General features: G+C 46.4%; 1 non-coding gene across 1 annotated transcript; it reads right to left on the bottom strand.

Moving 5' to 3' along the window:
- Nucleotides 1–10228: 10228 nt before the first annotated feature.
- Nucleotides 10229–10302, bottom strand: trnan-guu (transfer RNA asparagine (anticodon GUU)). Its single transcript has one exon. It is a non-coding gene; the product is annotated as a tRNA-Asn (tRNA).
- Between the last annotated feature and the right edge of the window lie 14814 nt (nucleotides 10303–25116).

The raw sequence follows: 25116 nt of genomic DNA, 5'->3' as shown, positions 1-25116 counted from the left end.
GAGGAAGCATGCAGCAACGGGAAGCTAGCAGCAGCGGGAAGCTAGCAGCCTCGCTAGCTTACAGCGGTGACACTCACCGAAGGCAGCACGATCGGTAGCAGTAGCGCGGGAAGCTAGCAGCAGCGGGAAGCTAGCAGCAGCGGGAAGCTAGCAGCAGCGCTAGCTTACAGCGGGGACACTCACCGAAGGCAGCGGGATCGGTAGCAGCAGCAGCGGGGAGTTAGCTTGTAACCAGATCTTTACGGTGTACATACGTGTTCTGTGTACAAAAGGTGATAATATGTACAAGAAGGTATTAGATACAGCTTTTGAAAGAGTTAAATAACAGCAATAAACAGGCTCGTCCTGAGTGCTGTTCCTGCAGTGTGAAAAGAGAGAACAGGGAAAAGAAAGAAGGTCAAAACGACGGCTCGCTGCAGCATTCATTCGTTTAAAAAAAAAATCAACGAGAAACTAATTTACTTCACGATGGAATTTTGTTGCAATGATTTTTGAAAAATTTTCAGGCATGGAAAAAAGTATTTTCCTTTTTCCTTCTGCCTGTTGTTCTTCCCTCAAAACAATCACCAGCAAACAGCTTTTGGACAGATGCAAATCACCTCATTAACTCTCTAACCCGAACGCACTCGGCAAGCAGGAGAGCCGGCGAATGCGGAGGAGAGAAAAGAGGAGAAAGACAGGGGGAAGGAAAGAAAAGCCCCCCCCCCCCCCCCCCCCCCCCCAAAAAAAAAGAAAACCAAGCGTTCTGATAAAACATCTGCTGGATTCGCCCATCTGTGCCAAGCCGAGCGAGCGAGGCCCGCTGTGAGAGGGACGAGGCGAGAGAGGGAGATTGAGAGGTGGTGGGCGAGGAGAAAAGAAAGGAGGAGGATAAGGAGGCATCGTGCCCACGTCAACAAGTGCCAGGAATTGTGTTTTTTCGGGAGGAAGAGGAAGGGGGGTGCATCATAATGAAGGCGGGGGCCGGGTGGAAATCCGCGGCTAACGCTAAATCCCCCAGGAAACAATTAAAGTGGCATTGTTTCACACGGCCGGCTCAGATCCCACCGACTCTTTTTTTTCATTTTGTATTTCTCTCTTCTGTCTCCTCTTTTCATGACGACTCTCCCTCCTAAAAGAAAAGAAATACCCGGTGTTGTCTTCTCCTGCTCCCCCCCTTTCTCTTTTTTCTTTTCGGAAAAGGGGATTTAGCGATTGATACGCCCGAGGCTCAGCTCTGTTGATCAGATGTGTGTCTCCGCTCCTCCACCTCCCTTTTATTACGTCTTTTAAGCGCTTAGCTGGAGAAGAAGCCGACGAAGACGAGGGAGAAGAAGACGAAGAAGAAGGCTTCTGGGTCAGCAGAGGACAAGATGTCTGCCTGATTACAGTTGAATTGGGGGAGATTATCCCCGCGCTAAAAAAGAGATTAGCGCACTCCGCCCGCGCAGCGCATGTAAAGACTACAGGCGGAGAGGTTTGAAAAAGTGGAGACACAAACAAGACAAAAGCCGGCTGCAGCCGGGAGGACGTTTAAGGTTGGAATCCGCACTTAAGACGAGGATGTACAAACATCGTGTCGGAAGTTTAACTGTCGCGGAGGAGAGGAGCGTCTCAGTTTAATCCACCTCTCCGGGGGAGGGAAGGAGCGGTGGATTACCGAGCGGCGCTCCCGACCCTCCGGAGGCCCTGAAGGCCTCGCGTTCGCCAGATGGGGCTTCGGGGTTTTTTTTGGGGGTGTGCGTTGCATTGGAAGCCAATTTGTCTCAGAATATGATGCATATCTTTTTTTCAAAGCGATTGATTTCCCCTGGAAGGATGAAGCCGGCGGTGTTTTTGTGTAAACGCGTCTCCTCTTGTCGGCGGGAAAACGAGCGACGACCTCGCGCAGCAGGTCTGAGAGCTTTTAATGTCTCGACATGTTGACGCAGTCTGCGCGCTGATGCAGGAGCTGCTGTCGGCTCAGCTGCTGCTGCTCGGGTCCTCACGCACAGTCAGGGTTCCTTTCCTTCCCTCCTTCCCTCCCTCCTGCACCACGTATCCTCACTCGGGCTCACCTGATGGAGGGAACTTCTGCTCCTGAAATGCAAACTGTCTTTAAAATAAACTTCCAGCTACACAGGAAACCACATAGTCAGGGTCCTTTCCTTTCCTCGCCCCTCTCTCCCTCCATCCCTTCCTTTTTGGGGAAGGAAAGGATGGATGGAGGGAATGAAGGAGGGAGGGAAAGGATTTAGGGAGGGAAAGGAAAGGAGTGAAGGATGGATGGATGTAAAGAAAAGGAGGAAGGGAAATTAGAGGTTTCATAAACACCAGATGTCTGACAGCAGATTCCTGTGTGACGGACCTGAGCAGCGCTCTGCCGCTGAACGTCCTGCTGAACGTCCAGATGAACGTCCTGGTGAACGTCTTGGTGGTGAACGTCCTGCTGAACGCCCTGGTGAACGTCCAGATGAACGTCTTGGTGAACGTCCAGATGAACGTCCTGGTGAACGTCTTGGTGGTGAACGTCCTGGTGGTGAACGTCCTGGTGAACGTCCTGTTGAACGTCCTGGTGGTGAACTTCTTGGTGAACGTCCTGGTGGTGAACGTCCTGGTGGTGAACGTCCTGGTGGTGAACTTCTTGGTGAACGTCTAGATGAACGTCCTGCTGAACGTCCTGCTGAACGTCCTGCTGAACGTCCTGCTGAACGTCCTGCTGAACGTCCTGCTGAACGTCTAGATGAACGTCCTGGTGGTGAACTTCTTGCTGAACTTCTTGCTGAACGTCCTGCGCTGCTTTGACTCATCGTGGAATCGTACATTCGTTATTCTGTGAGTCGTTCAGCCGCTCCACTGAAGAGTCAACGACTCCGTGGTTTTATTTAATTACATGACTTCATGTGTTCGTTGTGTAAATATGAGTTCTATAATATTTACATTTTGCGTTGCTGGAAATAGACTTCACATTATTAATTTAGAAACCTTTTCCAACATAAGAATGTTCAGCTTTTCTTTGTTGTATATAAACTAAATGACTTATTGACTCTGTGGCACACGAACTGACGGATTCAATGAATGTATAATGCAAATAATAATAATAATAATAATAATAATAATAATCATAATCATAAGTCACTCAGATCATAAACCTTTATGGAGAAATGAATAATGAATAATGGAGTCGTGATTTCATGTTCTTCAATGTCTGAGTCACAGCTGGTGGAAGCAGATTAATGAGACAAGTGTGTGTGTGTGTGTGTGTGTGTGTGTGTGTGTGTGTGTGTGTGTGTGTGTGTGTGTGTGTGTGTGTGTGTGTGTGTGTTGTACATGAACAGACATGTAGAGTGCAGTTCCTGCTCCACATCCATCACAGCAGCTGAGGCGTGCTAGTGCTAACCGCGTTATTATCGGCTAATAGCATACCTATTAGCATCGGCTAATAGCATACCTTTAGCATCGGCTAATAGGTATTTTATATTTGATCCTTTCCGACAGAAGAGTGAATGTCTACGAGCAGCGTCATGCAGATGTCTGCTGGTTGTCTGTCAGAGCTTTTTGTGAACTATAACTTTATTCATGAAGCATCTTTTAGCACAGAGTTTTAAAAGATGCTTCATGGATAAAGTTATTAATGTAAGACGCAGCATGAAGACGGAGCTGAGTCTGTGTACAGGAGCCCGGATGGGACAATCCTGAGACTGAACAGCCTTTCATGAGGATGTTGACTCGTCTCCTGAGACTCTGCCTGGACAAGACATTTTTCAAAATGTGGCTACTGCTGCCGTAAGATGTCGCACGATATAGCTTTTGTTTATTACGCCATCAACATGACGGAAAAAAAGTCTTTCTGAAGAAGTCTCTGTGGTGTAATTGGCTGTTAACCGAAAGGTTGGTGGTTCAAGCCCATCCAGGGATGAAACGCTGTCCAGAGAAGCTGGAGGCCTGGAACCAGCAAAAAAAAAAAAAATGTCCAACTGCATTTATAAACTGTATGTTACATATTTACATGACAAAAAATCCACCGAGTCAAAAGAAAAGCTTTCCGTTCCTTCCCTCCTTCCCTTCCTCCTCTCCTCCTCTCCTCCTCCTCGTCAGTAATTAGAGGGAGTCAGAGTGATAAATCAATAGAGAGCTGGAGTGATGCCTCCATGAGGAGCAGTGACAGTAATGCACAGCAGAGAAACAGACGTTACGCAGTAATCCATCAGCTGATCGCTGCAGCTCCTCCTTCCTGCTTACGGCCATCTCAGCTGCAGGCGTCACGTGACACGCATCACGTCACGTGACACGCATCACGTCACGTGACACGCACCACGTCACGTGACACGCACCACGTCACGTCTGCTGCAGCGCTCTGGTTCTGGAGAAAAGCATGGGAGAACTTCTGCTGTCGGAAAGAACTGATGGAGGCCAAAGAGAGGCCACGCCTCCAATGAGGAGAAGCCACGCCTCCTACAAGAACAGGCCACGCCTCTAACGAGGAGAGGCCACGCCTCCAATTTAGTGCTGCAGTACAAAATAAATAATAGTATTCATAACAAAAGTATCTATAACAAAAGTATCTATAACAAAAGTATCTATAACAATAGTATCTATAACAATAGTATCTATAACAATAGTATTTATAACAATAGTATTTATAACAATAGTATTTATAACAATAGTTAATAGTGAACATTTCCTCGTCATCTTTATAACAAACATCATCAGATCTTTTGTTCAAACATTCTTTATGTTGCCAACTAAACTTTTTTCTACGAGTTTGATTATATTTCTTCCCTCAGACGTTTACTGAAACTCTAACATATAATGTTTCATATTTGTATCATCACCTCTTCCTCTTCCTCTTCGTCGCGCTGCGTTCACAAACACCTGACAAATCATCACTTTTGTCGACAGGAAGAGTCGCCAATAAAGCGTAACGATGTCTCACCTTGCTTCATCCGTCAGGTTGTGACGCTAACGAGCGCGTCGGGTTGTCGTTGTCGTTAAAGACACACGTTACACAAACGGAGACGCACAACGAGGTGGCGTGCTCATCACGCCAATTTATAATCTATCACCTCTTTAAAATGCAATTATGCAATATTAGACTAATGGCAGAATACAATTCAGAGCAGGAGGAAGACGAAGAGGACGAAGACGAAAAAAGGCAATCACTCTGAAAGGAGAATATATTAAATAATAAATAATAAATAAAGTTTCCCACCATAAGTATGAGTTGGTAATTATTTGTGGGTAATGAGTCGACATTCCTGCATGTTTTGATTATGCTTAGTGTGTGTGTGTGTGTGTGTGTGTGTGTGTGTGTGTGTGTGTGTGTGTGTGTGTGTGTGTGTGTGTGTGTGTGTGTGTGTGTGTGTGCCTCCGCTCCATTTGTCTTCTCATTAGCTTTAAATCTCTGTTAGTACTGACTCACTTCCTCTCATAATTACACAGTCAGTCAGATCTGAAAATAACAACCGACGCATCGATGACTTCAGAGCTTCTCCTCGACTCCGGGTTTGTTTTGATTTATTTTATTTTTTTATGAACTTTAACTCGTGGAACCGGCGGAAATACAGAAGATTAAAATAATGTACAGTGACAAATAAAAGAATTGATGGATCTTAAACAAAGAAACTTGTTGTTTTTATTATTTTCCTGCCTGAAGGTGGCGCTACACAGTGGAGTTCAGCAGTGTGTGACCGGGGAGGGGGCGGAGCTTCAGCAGTGTGTGACAGGGAGGGGGCGGAGCTTCAGATGTCCACTGACGCGGGAGGGGGCGGAGCTTCAACAGTCTGCTGATGGGGGAGGGGGCGGAGCTTATAAAAGTGTTAGAAAAAAAAGTGTTATAAACGTGTTCTAAAAATAGTTATACATTTGTTATAAACATGTTATTAAAGTTGTATAAAGGTTATGAAGTGTTTTAAACGTGTTATGGATATTTAATAAACGTGCTATAAGAGTGGTATAAGTGTTATATAAAGTGTTATCAATGTGTTATAAAAGTGTTATAAACATGTTTTAAAAGTGTTATGAACATGTTATAATTATATAATATTTAATGAACGTGCTATAAAAGTAGTATTCAAGTGTTCTAAGTGTTATGAACATGTTATAAAAGTGTTATTAACGTGTTATTAACGAGTTATAAACGACCTGAACATAAAACCCAGGAGCTCAGGAGGCTCCATGAAGCTGCTCAGCGCTGCAGATAATCCTTCGTTGGTTCATACGAGGCAGAATCGTCCACATTGCTGAACATCAGGAGCTTTTCAGTTCTCCATATTTGTTGGTGAGATTAGAGATTAGAGATTATAACAAAACGTTCAGTTTACTCAGAACCTGACGCTGTGAAACAGACCTGAGATCTGCTGCTGACGGACAGACCGGACCCACACGGTGCTCTAATGAGCCTCCTGCTGGCACAGAGCGTGTGTGTGTGTGTGTGTGTGTGTGTGTGTGTGTGTGTGTGTGTGTGTGTGTGTGTGTGTGTGTGAGAGAGAGAGAGAGTGTGTGCAGCTGCCACTACTGTATAACATGACACTGTAACCTACAAGATGTACTGACACATGCCCACACACACATTGAGTGTGTGTGTGTGTGTGTGTGCGTGTAGGTGTGTGTATGTGTGTTTTGTATGCCTCTGGCTTTTCCCAGCATGCCTTTCAGCTGCTCTTTGATGTGAGCTTGCTGACATGAAGGAGCTTTTTGAAAGCCATCTCCTCCTTTGGCCTCTCGGCTGGTATCGGGCAGCGGAGGAGGAGGAAGAGGAGGAGGAAGAGGAAGAGGTGGAAGAAGAGGAAGAGGTGGAGGAAGAGGTGGGGGGTTGAGGGATCATGCTGTCACTCAAACTCGTCGCCGAGACGACCAACTACCTCCCCTCTCCTCCTCATCTTCATGTCGATGATCCCTCAGCGACAGCTCAACTGATCATGAGTGTGTGTGTGTGTGTGTGTGTGTGTGTGTGTGTGTGTGTGTGTGTGTGTGTGTGTGTGTGTGTGTGTGTGTGTGTGTGTGTGTGTGTGTGTGTGTGTGCACTCGTGACTCAGTGCTTTTTTTGACACGTTAGAGCCTCGAGCTCAGCGTTTTCGGCCGTCGCCATCTTGTTTTTTTTGCAACCGGTGAACAGGAAGTGACCATAAATGGACTGAGGCGTCCGCCTGTCAATCATCTCAAATCCACAACGCCTTTCCTTTTGAAGAAAATGTATCGTCAACTTATTTTCAGCATAAATATGATCAAAAGTCAAGATTCTCCCAAAAAATGACTCCTTGAGTTTCTTAAACAAGTATTGTTCGTTGTCTTCACATCAACCTGCACATCTTTAGAAAGATTACGACCTGAAGCATCAACATCTGCAACAACAATCACAGTCCAGTAAAGCATTGACATGTTATGGAGCATATTCAGTCCAAAAAACATGTTTTTCGGTTCAAAATTGAAAAAAAAAGACCTATTTTGAGCTTTTCCTCAGTCCCACCAGGACAAGGCAGATATCAAAACGACCCCCGACTCGATCCCACGAGTCCTCCGCTGAAATCGTCCGTCACAAAGGCGACTTATGAAGGCTTTAGTGAAACGTTAAAATCGCTTAGTCATGTTATCTCTTAGCGTTCCTGTCAGATGAGCCTGAAGCGCCTTTCAAGGCGTAAAGTGCAAGCTGCACTTTGCATTGGGAGTAAATGCATGGTCTTGGTGTCTTTTGAAAGGAAAGATAGTCAATAGTCAGAATCACTTTAAGTGCTTTAAGTTATATAAGTTTGAACACATTAAAGTGTACGGTTTTTATTCCAAATACATCCCTGCAGATGACTTTAAATGTGTATTATTAATACAAACTTATTTTGCGGATGAGGAGGTAGCAAAGTTTTAGTTTTGATGACGCGCGTCGGCCTCACGCTGAGCTCTTCACGTGGAGGCAGCAGCTTTATAACGATTATCATGACAAACACACCACACACACAGTGAGTTATCACTGTATCTGCTCTGTGTGTGTGTGTGTGTGTGTGTGTGTTTAGTCCAAATAAAACCGGTTAATTATCCCGGCTGTCATACAGCTCGCAGGAAGTCTCTCCAGACCTCCTCCTGATGATGTGCTGTCCATATCAAGAGGCTCCTTCGCTGGCTGTCGCTGAGCAGAGAGACAGCAGAGTGAGCCGTGAGGTTTGTGTCTCAGGTGTCAGCCGTGATGTCAGGTAATGAGGTCGGGTGATGTTGTGCTCTCTCTCTCTCTCTCTCTCTCTCTCTCTCTCTCTCTCCTTTAATGGTGGCGATGTTTTGTCGGACAACAGGCCGTCGTGGTGTCACCGGGCAGGTTGTGTGACGCTGGGAGCCAGTGGGTGGACCCGGTGACCTCCCAGTGTGTTACTGGCAGCAATTAGCAGGGTTTGTGTTGTCAACACTGACAACGTTCACTGAGACCGTGACAGGTGGCGACTCCTCTGGTTGTATAGAAGTCTATGCTTCATGTGTTAAAGCTGCATTCTCTCTCCTGACCACCAGGGGGCGACTCCTCTGGTTGTATAGAAGTCTATGCTTCATGTGTTAAAGCTGCATTCTCTCTCCTGACCACCAGGGGGCGACTCCTCTGGTTGTATAGAAGTCTATGCTTCATGTGTTAAAGCTGCATTCTCTCTCCTGACCACCAGGGGGCGACTCCTCTGGTTGTATAGAAGTCTATGCTTCATGTGTTAAAGCTGCATTCTCTCTCCTGACCACCAGGGGGCGACTCCTCTGGTTGTATAGAAGTCTATGCTTCATGTGTTGAAGCTGCATTCTCTCTCCTGACCACCAGGGGGCGACTCCTCTGGTTGTATAGAAGTACATGCTTCACGTGTTGAAGCTGCATTCTCTCTCCTGACCACTAGGGGGCGACTCCTGGTTGTATAGAAGTACATGCTTCACGTGTTGAAGCTGCATTCTCTCTCCTGACCACCAGGGGGCGACTCCTCTGGTTGTATAGAAGTCTATGCTTCGTGTGTTAGAGCTGCATTCTCTCTCCTGACCATCAGGGGGCGACTCCTCTGGTTGTATAGAAGTCTATGCTTCTTGTGTTGAAGCTGCATTCTCTCTCCCGACCACCAGGGGGCGGCTCCTCTGGTTGTATAGAAGTCTTAACCAGAGGGCGGGGCTACCAGGTGATTGACAGGTCTCAACTATGTTGTTTGGGAGTTATTCAGCCTTCAGCTCGTTTAAACTTTGTGTAAACTTTAGTCTTTGTTCAACAGAATCAAACACACACACACTTTTTTCTCTCATTAAAACATAAACGTCTTCTGCAGTGTGTCACATTCCTGTTCTAGCAGACTCACAAAATATAAAATGGCAACAATGTTCCCTCATGTCTCACAATTAGAACTGTCTTAATTAAAATTCCGGCATGTGAACCTTTACTCATAACACAAAAAAATGAAATATTTCCATCAGAAGCAAACATTTTGTCATGTGAAGCAGACTGAATCAGCGCCACAAAAAAATAGAAAAAGTCTCCCAAAGTCTCGGAGCATAACTCTCATCGCTGCCGGCAGCATCAACGCACCGAGAGTCCAAATGTTATTGGCAAATAAAGAACGTTATAACACTTTTAACTTTAAATGTTCAGCTTTTGATACACACAGCTTCATTCCTTCACTGTAAATGCTGAAGGCCGACTCTCTCCCGCCTCCTGCTTCATGGTTTGTGGTTATCTGGATCGTGGTCCATGCGTATACTACTCATTATATAATATTCATGTAGTGTGCTGTAACTGTTACGTTATTCATGTGTTGAACGTGGGTTCCTCCTCTGCTGCTCTCCTCAAGGGTTCTTCCCCTTTTTCCCCTGTGAAAGGATTTTGCTCTCTTTATTTGGGGGAGTTGTTCCTGATCCCATGTGAGGTCCCCGGACAGATTGTGAAGCCCTCCCAGGCAAATGTTGTATTTGTGATTTCAGGCTATATAAAATAAACTGAATTCCATATTTTTTGGTGGTAAAGCTTTCAGAAAAATAACATGTTTACTGCAGAAGACCGCAAACTTCTCGAAATAGCTGAATCCAGCCAGAACGTAGCGTGAAGCATCAGAAGCATCAGAGGAAGTCAGGAGACATTCATGGATGCTGTTGGACATCGTTTGATTTTTGTCAAGTAGATATTGTTGATTAAGGAGAAGAAGCAACATAATAAGAGGACATCAAGATGCTTTGGTAGACAACAGCTTCCACCCATGATACTTTCTGACCAGTTTTGCACAAGACCTACTGGAGGTCCAGGCCTCCAGCTTCTCTGGAGAGCAATAGAGGCTTTAGTCCCTGGGTGGGCTTGAACCACCAACCTTTCGGTTAACAGCCGAATGCGCTAACCAATTACGCCACAGAGACTTCTTCGGAAAGTTCCGGTGGAGTTTTTTTTTTTCCGTCATGTGAATGTAACGTCACTACAGTTCTTTACAAACAATTCTTATACAAAACTGTAAATCATAGCTTGTTTTATGAAAAACAAAAGTCCAAAACTGCTGTATTTGGATGTATTGAACACCATAAGTAATATACAAGGGAAATGCTTTGGTACATGAGAAAATTCAAATTGCATTCAATTAGCCCAAATGGCCCCAATGGGTCAATTGAATGCAATGGGTTCAATGGATCCATTGGTTCCATTGGATCCAATGGACCCAATGGATCCAATGGGTCCATTGGGCACCAATGAGTCCTCGCCTGAATGTTCTCTGTTCTAAACCCTCTCTAACTTTATTCTGCTTCACTTTATCAAAGTCAACCTTTGCAGAGAGAATGTTCACATGTTGAATGTTCACATGTTGAATGTTCACATGTTGAATGTTCACATGTTGAATGTTCACATGTTGTGTTTTGGTTTGTTGGCGTTGGACTTTACAGCTGCTTCATTTCAAACTAATAATCATCCTGAAAGTCATTTTTTTATAGTTGGACCTGAAACCTTTTCATTTCTTTCTGTGTGTCATCTTCATTTCCTCTTAACCAGAAACATGTAGACTGATATTTACACATCTGAACAACATCTCACATGTGTAGCTTTTATAACACAACATTATTAAACAGCTCTAGTGGCTGCAGAGACACACACTCTACAGTTTGGGGAGGACATTTTAGAGAAAAGGGCCTAAAGGTTTGTGTTGAGACAAAGAGATCAGCAAGAAACATTCTGTTGCTTCTAAAAGAACAAAGCAGAAGATCACAGAAACATTGGCCATGAACAGATTTTTGTCCAGATCTGAATTCAGAAAGAACAAGTTCATCCATTAAAACCTGTTTTATTCTCACCAGTCCTAAACGGCTGGAGTCTTTAACCACAGAAGAAGAAGAGCCGGGCGGGAGGAGGAGGAGGAAGAACAGGAGGAGGAGGAGGAGGAGGAGGGATGAGGTGTCAGGAGTTAAACGGGCAGAGCAGAGCGACGGGGTTAGAAATGATGATACTTTATCCTTAAATTGTTTTGAGAGCCTCCTGCCAGCCGGCTCATGAATCATGGCCGCCGGTGCTTCTGGCGTTCCCGTGTTGGGCTGCCGGGGCGACGGGGGTGACAGGTGAGTCCCCGACTCTCTGCTCCTCCAGCGCGACCCCCCCCCTCCTTCCCTCCTCCCTCCTCCTCGTCTTCATCATTTAACATTTAATCGAAGCTGCCAGCTGTCCCGGCGCTCGCCGCCGCTGCCTTTTCCCCCCCGAACCTCATCCATCCATCTCTGGCAGCCGGAGAGCGGCTGAAGAGGGAAGAGACGCCGCTTCCTCCTTCGGCGGCGGCTCGTGGCGGTCAGGTGGAACGGCAGCGTCGGTGCACCTGACCGGAGCAGGAAGTCCATCCGTCATGGAGGAGATCACCGAACTGACAAGTTCACAAATCTCACCGGATTCTTTACTTAAACCTTTGACATGAGACTATTTGATTACTCTCTCTCTCTCTCTCTCTCTCTCTCTCTCTCTCTCTCTCTCTCTCTCTCTCTCTCTCTCTCTCTCTCTCTCTCTCTCTCTCTCTCTCTCCCTCCTTCTCTCCCTCTTGGTTACAGTGTGTACTCCGTCCAGACGGATCGATGCGTCGTACTAATCAGCAAAGTCTGCGAGCGCCGACGACTGCGTCCAGTTTACTGAGCGAGAGACTAATGGTTTACTTTAGAGAGAGAGAGAGAGAGAGAGAGAAAGAGAGAGAGAGAGAGAAAGAGAGAGAGAGAGGAGCGTCCTCGTCCTCGTCTCGTCCTCGTCCTCGTCTCGCCCTCGTCGTCGTCCACATCTTCGTCTCGTCCTCGTCCTCGTCCACATCTTCGTCTCGTCCTCGTCCGCGTCTTCGTCCTCGTCTCGTCCTCGTCTTCGTCTCGTCCTCGTCCTCGTCTTCGTCTCGTCTTCGTCCTCGTCTCGTCTTCGTCCTCGTCCACGTCTTCGTCCTCGTCTCGTCCTCGTCTTCGTCTCGTCCTCGTCCTCGTCTTCGTCTCGTCCTCGTCCTCGTCTCGTCCTCGTCCTCGTCCTCGTCCTCGTCCTCGTCTCGTCCTCGTCCTCGTCCTCGTCCTCGTCCTCGTCCTCGTCCTCATCCTCGTCCTCGTCCTCGTCTCGTCCTCGTCTTCGTCTTGTCCTCGTCCACGTCCTCGTCTTCGTCTCGTCCTCGTCCTCGTCTTCGTCTCGTCCTCGTCCTCATCCTCGTCTCGTCCTCGTCCTCGTCTCATCCTCGTCTTCGTCTCGTCCTCGTCTTCGTCTCGTCCTCGTCTTGGCAATTAGCTTTATTTTGAATGAGAAGCTGCAGATCTCCTCCTCTTCTCCTCCTCTCTCCTTCATCCTTCCTTCTCTCTCCTCCTCTCTCCTCCTCCGTCCTCCTCCTCTCTCCTCCTCCGTCCTCCTCCTCTCTTCTCCTCCTCCGTCCTCCTCTCTTCTCCTCTCTCCTCCTCTCTTCTCCTCCGTCCTCCTCTCTTCTCCTCACCTCCTCGTCCACTGACCTTCCCTCTAATCACAGCTCATTAGTTCAGCTCACAGCTTTGATTTATTTATTAATATTTCATTTTCCTTTTGAATGTCACTCCGTCTTATAATGAAGATCTGATGCTCAGGAGCATCCAGGCCTCCATCAGAGGAGGGATGGAGGGATGGAGGAGGAAGGGATGGAGGGATAGAGGAGGAAGGGATGGAGGGATGAAGGAGGAAGGGATGGAGGGAGTTGCATCTGGTAGAACAGTAACGCTGTCTCCATTTCATTCTGCCGACCATTAAAAGAAAGAAAGAAAGAAAAGAGGAGAAGAGACGCTGACTTTCGTCGATATTTTTAGTCTCATAACTGTAATCTCTCTCTCTCTCTCTCTCTCTCTCTCTCTCTCTCTCTCTCTCTCTCTCTCTCTCTCTCTCTTGGAGTGCTTCCATGATAATCTTTTTCTGTCCGTTTCAGAACTCCATCCAGACTGAAACGATGTTTTTCTCTCCTGAAAATCGAACCATTTCAAAAGCTGTTGCACGGTGTAAAAATACGAGTGTTTATGTATTTATATATTTAACTCTGGTGTGGTACTTCAGTCTGTAGAGGGGGGGGGGGGGGGGGGGGGGGGGCAGGAAGGGGGGTCAGGGGGGGGTCTGGTAAATATAAACATTTAGCACAGCTGTGCTCTGTAACCTCTACTTATGTCGACCACATGGACGAATCAGCTGTTTCTCTTTTCTTCAAGTGTTTCACGACCTGAAAACATCTCGTCTGGATGTTTCCTCCTGATCCATGCTTCTCTCTAATAACTCTAATAACTCTAATAACTCTAATAACTCTGATAACTCTGATAACTCTAATAACTCTAATAACTCTGATAACTCTAATAACTCTAATAACTCTGATAACTCTGATAACTCTGATAACTGATAACTTAGTGAAACAATGAAGAACACAACATGTTGATTAATTCCTCCCTGGAAATAATCCCCAACAAGCGCTCTATTTCCTCCTATTTCCTCTTATTCTGTCCTCTTTCCTTTTATTTTGTCCTGTTTCCTCATTTCTTCCTGTTTCCTCTCATTTCCTCCTATTTCCTTTTCTTTCCCAATTTCCTCCTGTTCTCTCCTATTTCATATTATTTCTTCCTGTTTACTTATTTCCTCCTGTTTCCTCCTATTCCCTCTTGCTTCATTCTGTTTCCTCCTTTTTCCTCCTTTTCCTCTTATTTACTCTTGTTTCCTCACTTCCTTCTGTTTCCTCCTTCTTCCTCTTTTTTCCTCTTGTTTCCTTTTGTTTCCCCATTTCCTCCTTTTTCCTCCTTATTCCTCTTATTTCCTCTTGTTTCCTCATGTCCTTCTGTTTCCTCCTTCTTCCTCTTGTTTCGTCTTGTTTCCTCACTTCCTTCTGTTTCCTCCTTCCTCTTTTTTCCTCTTATCTCCTTTTGTTTCCTCACTTCCTTCTGTTTCCTCCTTCCTCTTTTTTCCTCTTATCTCCTTTTGTTTCCTCACTTTCTTCTGTTTACACCTTCTTCCTCCTTCCTCTTATTTCCTCTTGTTTCCTCTTGTTTCCTCTTGTTTCCTCTTGTTTCCTCTTATTTCCTCTCGTTTCCTTCTGTTTTCCTCATTATTGTTCCTCTTTGCACGGACAAACGAGGTGATTGGAATGAACGTACACGCACAAAATAATACTAAAACAGATTATGATGTGTTGCTAAAAACAACCGCTAAAACGACTGTACTGCGATTCACAGCAACATATATTGACAGTAAGAATTTTAACCATGATGCATTGCAGTACTACAGCACCGTGCTGTATAGGCGTTCTACAGTAAGAATATGGCCAGTACACAGTAATACTACTGTGAAAACCACAGAAACTTGTAACTGTGTATGTTTGTGTGTTACCCATTTATTCACCACAACAACACCGTGTTTTAAAAGTTGGAAAACAAGCTGCAGCTTGTTGGTTTGTCCAATCAGGTGGACGAGTGAACACAACGTGTCTGAGTGAAGAAGAGAGCTGTCAATCATCTGCGGTTCAGCCCTAACGATGTCCGTCTCCTGCAACGGCAAAAAAAACAACAAACCCAGAGCGGGATGAGGAAGAGCGCCGTGGTGATGTTTCCCGGCGCCGGCTGTGTTTCCTGCACGGCGGCGTCTATGAAACAAGAATACCGAGACATAAACACATTAGTATACTGCTGCATATTGTAACGCGTCCCTGACATTTCCTTCCCAATTATTCGCTAATGCTGCATCCACAGCACAATGTCTCCGCATTTATCACTGGAAATTGATGCAATTTATATTCATCTGGCACAATGACACAATACCACAGTGTGGGAATGGATCCCCGCTTCAATAGAAACCCGCCGAGTGTGAATGGAAATGGCGAGATAAGATATTTAACAGGCGGCGGCTGCAGAGGACAGGAGCCGGAGATTTAAAGGTTTTCGTGGGACAAATCCGGCGCAGATTCCTCCTCAACTCGGATATTACTTTCTCATTTTCTTTGTGTGTGTGTTTTTTTCTTCTCCGGCACAATTAGAAATGGTTTAAAGTTTAATGAGGATGTCGGGTGATAGAAAGTCATGAGATGTGATTCATGGTGAACACACAATAACGCCACAAACTGGGAACAGATGGAGTTTTACTGTTACACAGGAAGTGTAGAACTCCATCTGTAAGCGTAGAACTCCATCTGTAAGTTTAAAACTCCATCTATAAGCGTAAACCGCCATCTATAAGCGTACAACTCCATCTATAAGTGTAAAACTCCATCTGTAAGCGTACAACTCCATCTATAAGTGTAAACCTCCATCTATAAGCGTACAACTCCATCTATAAGTGTAAAACTACATCCATAAGTGTAAAACTCCATCTATAAGTGTAAACCACCATCTTTAAGTGTTCAACGTCATCTATAAATGTAAAACTCCGTCTATAAGCGTACAACTCCATCTATAAGTGTAAAACTCCATCTATAAGTGTAAAACTCCATCTGTAAGTATAAACCACCATCTTTAAGTGTACAACTTCATCTATAAATGTAAAACTCCGTCTGTAAGTGTAAAAAATCACCTGTAAGTGTAAACCACCATCTTATAGACAGACAGGAAGTCGGACAGGAAATCAGAGAGACAGGACACTAGAAAGAACGACACATAGAAAGAAAGGAAGACAGACAGACAGGAAGACGGATCAACAGCTTCAAAGAGGAAGTCAGAGGTCTAAAGAGTAAACAGGAAGTAGTTCCCGCCCCACCCTCCCTGTAGACGGCGGCCCGGTGATCCGTTACCCAGAACACGCGCCGGCCGGCCTCGCTCTCTCGCCTCCCCGACAGCAGAGCTGTGTGGCGTTGGAGGCGCCGGAGAAATCAAAGCGCACGATCAAAAGACCTGTAATCCATCCGAGCCTGTGAGGGGAACGTCGGGCGAACGCGTGCACGGAGCGCTCGTGTTCGGACTCCAGATTACGGAACGCACTGAAGAACACACCAAAATGCTGCAGGGAATCACAGCGACGGCGCTCTGCGGCGCTGCTCTTACCTGATTCCAAGGGGGCGGAGCTTGCATGAGTAAAGGTGGGCGGGGCTCGATGTCTCGATGGTTCTTTATAGCCAACACCATTTTACTGTTTCTATGTGTTTTCCCGGTATTTTTTATCATCAACATGTTTAAATCCCGCTGCTTGTTTTCGTAAATAGACCTCAAAAAAATACGTTGGAGTGTCACAGTTCATAGCGTAGCATCCAACCACACTGTCGCTAACCGACTACGCTGTCGCTAACCGGCCACGCTGTCACTAACCAACCACACTGTCGCTAACAGGCCACGCTGTCGCTAACCGGCCACGCTGTCGCTAACCGACTACGCTGTCGCTAACAGGCCACGCTGTCGCTAACCGACCACGCTGTCGCTAACAGGCCTCGCTGTCGCTAACCGACCACGCTGTCGCTAACAGGCCTCGCTGTCGCTAACCGACCACGCTGTCGCTAACAGGCCACGCTGTCACTAACAGGCCTCGCTGTCGCTAACAGGCCTTGCTGTTGCTAACCGACCACGCTGTCGCTAACCGAACTCTTTTGAACTCTTGATGTAGGTCTTTATTAATGCAAACCTTTGTCTCAAGAATTACCCACAATTCACAGCGAGCAGTCCATCAGCGACGTTAAACACGCGGCACACTGGGACACGTCGGCGTTCGAGTCGTTGAGGGGTAAAGATGGAACATGAAATCAGAGGAGTGGAAGCAAAGACTATTTTCCGCATCTGGTTTACATCAAACATTTCATTTAATTTTGTTATTGAAGCTGTTTTTTGACAAACACGACCGCATAGATTATTTGACAATTGCGTCTCATCTCGTCTCAGGAAGCCGTTCAAATCAGGGAGCAAAAGAAAAAGTCTAAAATAAACACTTGAATTGTACATAAGACGCGGCGTGTACTGCCGTCTTTCATTTGCAGGATGTTAAAGTCTGACAAATCGACAATGAGACCGTCGACGACTGCAGCCTGAGGGGAAAAACTCATTTTAAAATCACAATGCCTGACTGAGGTTTTGTATTTTATTCTAGGAGGTGATGCGTTAACTCATCTTGTTGCTGCACTGAAAACACACCTCACATGATCACTGCAGAAAATAGAGAAAGAATGATAAAAAAAATATTGTATTCGTGTGAACGTGCACGCGCACGGGAGTCCTGACCGCACGCTCCTTAATGTGCACTGAATGCTATCTTCAGCCAGCGCGGTGGAGGATTCTCTGAGCGCTGTCATAATCAAAGGGAGGGAGGAGGAGGAGGGGGGGGATTTGTTCTGCTCGGGCGTATCGGGCCTCGGCTGAGAGAAGAGACCAAAGGAAGCTCTAAACACAGTGTTTGACGGCGACACTGCTGCTGCCCCGAGATAAATTTGCAAAGTGTGTTTCCATCAAACGTGACCCTTTTGCTCGCCAATTATCTCTGCAGGACTGCATCGTTTCAGCGGGCCGGGGTCGACCCTGTCTGTCAGCTGCTGTCTGTCCTCCTGGCTGACGGGGGGAGAGGGGGGAGGGATGTAAAAGCATGTCTCCATGGGCGAATAATCACTCCCAGAAAAGCGTGCAATCTGCAGGGTCGCGGGTCAAAGCGTCCGTAAACAGACGGCGCCTCGCTTGTCAGGCGGCGGGGCCCCCGGGGTCAGAGACGATGAAAGCTCTCCTCGCCGCCGCTCAGCGGACGGGAGCAGGTGGGGAGCTCTTCCTACCTTTCACCGGGGAACAGATCTGCGTGGATTTCATCCACCGACACCTCGACCCTCTCCCTCCTGTGACAAAATTTCATATTGAGGAAACTTACGAAGAAAGTCAGAAGCCCTCCAGGAAGGAAAACTGTGTGCAGCACAAGACGGATGATTCAGAGACGCTCTCACCGGCCGTGATACAGCTAACGTCCAGGATGGAAGGGTCAAACCAAACACAGGACTCTCACCCAGGGCACCGTTGTCAATGTTGACTTATTTCACCGTAGTTTTGTTCGGACCTATTTGATGTCTTTAAAAAACCCTTTGCCAAAAACAACCAACTACCTGATAAACCCAGTAAACCCAGTAAACGAGAGCTTCGTAGTTTGAAGTGAAGGGCCGATGACCAAGTTGGAATAATGCCGTCTTTCTTCATATGTTGCCTTGGATTGTTGATTCCAACGTTATATGTCATGGCATGCATTGTACATACTTGACGTTCCATCTTGAGGATGTCTCACGATGAAAAATATCTGGTGAATTCTCTAGAAAAGCGGGAATTTCCACTTCAAATTCCACTTCACATGGCGAAAGATGTCTTGTGGGAAGGACAAGAGAAAAGCAGCTGATCCCGTAGAGACGTTGACCAAGTCAGGACTTGTGAGGACGCAGCAAAGACGGGGACGGACAGATGGACAGACGGATAATTATTTATTCCAAAAAGTAATAAATGTTTTGTACTAACGCTGGTATCTCTTCAAGTCCTTTGGTTGCGCCCCCCCTCCCTCCCCCCACCCTTCCCAGTGTGTATTCACACTGGGAAGGACACATACTTTAGATGTCTATTGATCGGGTTGCAGTCATTACGCGGAGGCCTTTTAACTTGTTAATTAATCTCCTAAACACAAAAGAGGTCATTGGAGGAGTCGTACCGCTGCATTAAAGTCACGCTCGCTCGGATAAAACCCATCAAAGGGACTTAAATTGCTATAAACTTATTTGCAAGATTGTATTTTGTGACAAAGGGTGGCAGATATTATCGTTAATGTGAAGCACCACAAACCGAGTTCGCAGTCTCTTTTTCCAATTTCTTGTAAACGAGAGAGAATAAATATAAATCTTCACAGTTTATATATATATATATATATATATATATATATATATATATATATATATATATATATATATATATATATATATATATATTGAGTGCAGTTTATACACTCAATGCAGCGCTGCAGCTACAGCATCTACAGAAACTACAGCATCGATAGCATCGATAGACCGATAGCAGCTACACCAGCGATAGCATCAATAGCAGCGATCGCATCGATAGCATCAATAGCAGCTAAGCATCTACAGTAGCTACAGCATTGATAGCAGCTACATTATGGATAGCATCTACACCAGCAACAGCATCAATAGCATTTACACCATTGATAGCATTGATAGCAGCGACTGCAGCGTTAAAAGTGATCCTCATCCGACGCGGCGGCGGCTCCAGAGGATAAGCGGCGGCTCACGGCCCTGTTAGCGGCGGGCGGTCGTAGCTCGCCGCCCCGGGCCGCGGGCGGTCGACAGCGCCGGAGGCTAATTTGGTGCTTAATCACTGTCGACCGGCCAACAGCCGCACGAGAGAGAAGAAACCATGAGCCGGAGACGCAAGAGGAGGGCCAACAGCTACGGTGGCTCATTGGGACAAATTGAAGATGTGAAATATGGATTTCAACAAGCCTCTCTCTCTCTCTCTCTCTCTCTCTCTCTCTCTCTCTCTCTCTCTCTCTCTCTCTCTCTCATGAAATGTTAAGAGGACAGATGGCAACGCAAACGGCACATGGCAACCAGGAGGGAGAGCGAGCGCTCGGTACAAGAGCAGAGATTAGAAGCCCTGAACGTCTACAGATAAGACCCGCCCCCAGAAGACCCGCCCCTATAAGACCCGCCCCTATAAGACCCGCCCCCACATTTCATGATGCGGGGCGGCGTGTGAGAGGAAAGTGTTTATTTGGCAGGAAAGTAAAAGAGTCGCCGGCTTGTTGACAAGAGTTTGATTTGTCTGGTGATGGCGTTTAAAAAGCTGCAGCGAGGAAACAAACAAAACAAGAACAACTCTCTCTCTCTCTCTCTCTCTCTCTCTCTCTCTCTCTCTCTCTCTCTCTCTCTCATTCTTAATCACTCCTAAATCTCTCGCTCACTCTTTTTCTCGCTCACTCTCGCTCAACCTTTATTACTCTCTCACTCTTTCTCTCTCACTCTTTGTCACGCACTTTCTCTCTCTCTTTCTTTCTCCGCTTGTTGACAACTGTGTAATTTGTCTCTTCATGTTGTTTAAAAGCGAGGAAACAAACAACAGCCTCCTTTGACTCATCCCTCCTGCATCTCTCCCTCGTTTTCCCCTGGTTTCTCCATCGTTTCCTCCTCGTTCCTTCCTCGTTTCCTCCTCGATTCTCCCTTGTTTCCTCCTCAATTCTCCCTTGTTTCTCCCTTGTTTCTCCTTCGTTTCACCCTGGTTTCCTCCCTTGTTTTCTCCTCGTTTCCTCCTCGTTTCTCCCTGGTTTCTCCCTGGTTTCTCCCTCCTTCCTCCCTGGCTTCCTCCTGGTTTCTCCCTCCTTCCATCCTCGTTTCCTCCCTCGGTTTCTCCCTGGTTTCTCCCTTGTTTCCTCCCTCGTTTTTCCCTTCTTTCTCCCTCCTTCCTCCTGTCTTCCTCCTGGTTTCTCCCTGGTTTCCTCTTCATTTCTCCGTCCTTCCTCCCTCCTTCCTCCTGGTTTCTCCCTCTTGCTCTCAGGAGAGATGTATAAATACATCCCCGTTAGCGCTGAATGACGGTGTGATTGCACGTCTGCAGCGTTCGGGCGACGGCGGCCGGCGGCTCGCGCGGCATTACGTGTTATTACTGCTCCTATGGCAACCGCTTACTGCAGGAGAACATGCTGCTGCGTTCACTGTAATGGGAAATCCATTTGTGGACCAGGCAACAACAAAGCCCTCAATTACCGCCAGCACACTCCCAATCAACCCAACGTGCATTTCTCCAGCGGCGGCGGCGGCTCACCTCGTGTAAACCTCGCAGTATTATTTCTGACAGGCCCTGTCTTTGAATCGCATTAAAGACTTCCCAGATTATTATTACAAATGTAAAATTACATCAGCTCGTCCCCCCGGCCGCCCGGCGGCGTGATGCGATGCTGATCACCGCGCTCTCGAGAGCGTCTTCCTCTCGGATTAGAGGTGCCACTGTTCATAAACTCATCAAAGCGCAGCGAGCGCCGGGGCCTCTCAGAGATAATGAAAATGTGCCGACAATAACGCCGAGGATTAGAACGGTGGGGGAGGAGAGAGAGGACGGGGGAGGAGGGGGGGAGAGGAGGAAGAGGAGGAAGGTGAGAAGATGACAAACGCCACGGGGCAATTAGCGCCTTCGTCACGCGGGAGATTCCTTATCGACGCCGTGGAACGACGTGCAGCGGCTTCACGGATCGAATCCCCAACTCCACAGATGATGACGATGATGATGATGCAGGTGATGATGAAGATGGGGAGAGGCGGGGTCAATGAGGCCGGACCCGGATCACTGGGTCAGCAGCAGGACTGATGGGGTTATTAATAACCAGACGGTGTGACGTCCAGACCAGCTGAGTCACATGACCACGAGGTGAGAAGACATGTCTGTGAGGACGCTCTCTCTCTCTCTCTCTTTCTCTCCCTCTCTCTCTTTCTCTCCCTCTCTCTCTTTCTCTCTCTTTCTCTCTCACTCCCTCTCAATCAGCCCCGCCCTCATGTAGTGTTCAGGCCCCGCCCTCATGTGGTGTTCTGGCCCCGCCCCCTCACCTGCTGCTTCCTGTCTGCCAGACAGCAGGAAATCACACACACTTGTTACTGTAATTTTGTGTGTGTGTGTGTGTGTGTGTGTGTGTGTGTGTGTGTGTGTGTGTGTGTGTGTGTGTGTGTGTGTGTGTGTGTGAGCACGATTGCGAGCCGAGCGTCTACTCCACCCACTCGTTCCTGAGCAATCGTGGAGCGGACGAGGAGGAGGAGACGAGGAGGCGAGGAGGCGAGGAGGCGAAAGCAGCTTCTGCTTTTTTCTCCTCTCATTTGCTCAGAAAAAAAGAACAAGAAAAAAAGGAAGAAGAGGAAAAACAGAGGAAGAGAAAAAGAGGAGGGAAGAAGAGGGAAAGCCGACCCTCACGCCGGCATACTTCAGCCATTAACTGGCGGCTGATTGCTTTGTGCAAAAGGTGCCCGAAGAGCCAGGGAAGGAAATTAGGGAATAATGGTGGGAGTAATGAAAGAGGATGAAAAGTGGCAGCCGGGCTCAACAGAGGAACAGGAAGAAGAGACAGAACAGAATAAACTACAGCAGACGCTCGACTGCAGTCCAGAGGCTCTCCAGCCGAGTGCTGGAGTCTGTCAGGGAATCCAACCGCCGGCTTCAGTGAGAAGCTCCTGGATGAGGGTCGCATGATGGTCAGCTGGCCGCTATGCTAGCTGAACATGACCTCAATGCTAGCTGAACAACAACTCAGCTTAAGGTAAAGTCCAGCTAGCTGCCAAGCTAGCTGGACATGACCTTAATGCTAGCTAAACATCACCTCGAAAGTAGCTGACCATCACCTCTATGCTAGCTGAACATCACATCTATGCTAGCTGACATCATCTCTATACTAGCTGACCATCATCTCTATGCTAGCTGAACATCACATTTATGCTAGCTGACCATCACCTCTATGCTAGCTGAACATCACATCTATGCTAGCTGACCATCACCTCTATGCTAGCTGACCATCACCTCTATGCTAGCTGACAATCACCTCTATGCTAGCTGAACATCACCTCTATGCTAGCTGAACATCACATCTATGCTAGCTAAACAATGCCTTGTAATGTTTAGCTAGCCGCTGTGCTACATTAACATCACTGCTATACTAGCTGAACATCACCTAATGATGAGGTGTTCAGCTAGCCGCTATGCTAGCTGAACATCACCTCTATGCTAGCTGAACATCACCTCTCTGCTAGCTGAACATCACATCTATGCTAGCTGAACATCACCTCTATGCTAGCTGAACATCACCTCTCTGCTAGCTGAACATCACCTCTATGCTAGCTGAACATCACCTCTATGCTAGCTGAACATCACCTCATGATGAGGTGTTCAGCTAGCCGCTGTGCTAGCTGTGCTAATGCATTAAGTGTGTGTTGGTGTTATTGATGTTGTTGTTCATTCATTTTAAACAAAATGTTTTGACAGATTTGTTTTTTCGGTCGGTAGCTGAAGGATGTTCATGTTTTCATTTTCCATCTCACAGATTGCTGTCATCATGTTTGTGTTGTTGTTGTTGACGTTCAGCTGAGCCACGTGGGTTTCCTGTGGCACCTTCAGGTGTCGTGGGAATTGTCTGCGCTTGTGTTACACGATCTCCTGCTGGTTGTTTGATCTCATTAAAGCTGCTTCTGATTTAAATGATGTGAACACTCCTTCAACGACTCTCCTCCGTCTACGAATCACAAATCGTGTTTTTCAGGAAGAAATATTTTATTAAAAATGATAAAAACAAAACAGCCCCAAACAAATGTTTACTTATTTACTTAAAATGACTTAATTATTCATTCTATGAAGAAATGTTTCACCTCTTCATTCAGGCTGGTTCTGTCAGACCCTCCTTCTTCTTCTTCTTCTTCTTCTTCTTCTTCTTCTTCTTCTTCTTCTTCTTCTTCAATTTCCTGCTCCTCTTTCTCGTTTTTGACCTTGCTCCTGCTCATCTTTCCCCTTTTTCCTTCTCCTCCTCCTCTTCCTCCTCCTCCTCTTTCTCTTCCTCTTCTTCCTCCGTCTTCAGGTTTAAATTAGCATCCCATCTCCTGCGTGTGATAACACATCTGATCTGAAGCAGCGTGGAGTTAGAATACTAAATGCATGAGTCTCTCTCTCTCTCTCTCTCTCTCTCTCTCTCTCTCTCTCTCTCTCTCTCTCTTTCTCTGTCTCTCTCTCTCTCTCTCTCTCTCTCTCTCTCTCTCTCTCTCTCTCTCTCTCTGTCTCTCTCTCTCTCTCTCTCTCTCTCTCTCTCTCTCTCTCTCTCTCTCTCTCTCTCTCTCTCTCTCTCTCTCTCTCTCTCTCTCTGTCTCTCTCTCTCCCCATCTTCCTCTTCCTCTTCCTCCTCACATCTTCTTAGCTTCTTCAAACACTTTAACCATTCAGGCTATTAGTCATAAAAGAGAGACATAAAACCATGCTTTCTTCTTCTTCTTCTTCTTCTTCTTCTTCTTCTTCTTCTTCTTCTTCTTCTTCTTCTTCTTCTTCTTCTTCTTCTTCTTCTTCTTCTTCTTCTTCTTCTTGTATTTCCTTGTAAATGGTGACATCATCATATCCGTCTCGTCTCCGTGTCGGTAAAAGATGAAAATAAAGTCGCAGCAGTAAAATGTGTCAGAAAGAAGTGAATCCTTACTGGTGATTGGCTCAAATAAAAATAAAAACCAGCCGCTTGAGTTTTCATAATAACATTAAAAAAAACCTTTAGAAAAAGGTAAATACGAGCAGTTTAAATATAATCCGATAAAATAAAGGAATAAAGCTGATAATGGGCGTTAGACTGCAGCGTGAGAGAAGAACAGAAGCTCACGTTCAGTAAATAAAAACATTTGATTTGAGTTATTATTTGTAATTTTCCCCAAAGAATAGAAACTAAAATAAAATAAATGATCTTCATCCTGTCGGATGATTCTCTTTTATTCTCTCTTTCAGCTGGAAGACGAACAAAATGAGATGTTTACACATGTGTTTATTTAGAAGAGGAGGAGGTGAGGAAGAGGAGGAGGTGAGGAAGAGCAGCAGTGTGGCCTCCCAGCAGCAGTTCCTGCTTCATAAACTGAATGAGGCGCTCCATCAATCCGTCGCTCTCAGTCGCCGCCGCAATCTGTAGATTTCATTTAGCCGAGAAATTGCTAATCCGATTGAGCGTAACCCGGTTAGCTGCTGAGGAGGAGGAGGAGGAGAAGAGGAGGAGGAGGAGGAAGAGGAGGGGGAGGAGGAGGAGGCTTAAACACACAC

The sequence above is a fragment of the Clinocottus analis genome, unplaced genomic scaffold (assembly GCF_023055335.1).
Source record: "Clinocottus analis isolate CAN_PGR_092001 unplaced genomic scaffold, fCliAna1.0.p SCAF_57, whole genome shotgun sequence".
NCBI classification, from domain to species: Eukaryota; Metazoa; Chordata; class Actinopteri; order Perciformes; family Cottidae; genus Clinocottus; species Clinocottus analis.
Note: the sequence above shows the minus strand (reverse complement) of the source record. Positions and strands in the feature narration are given on the sequence as shown.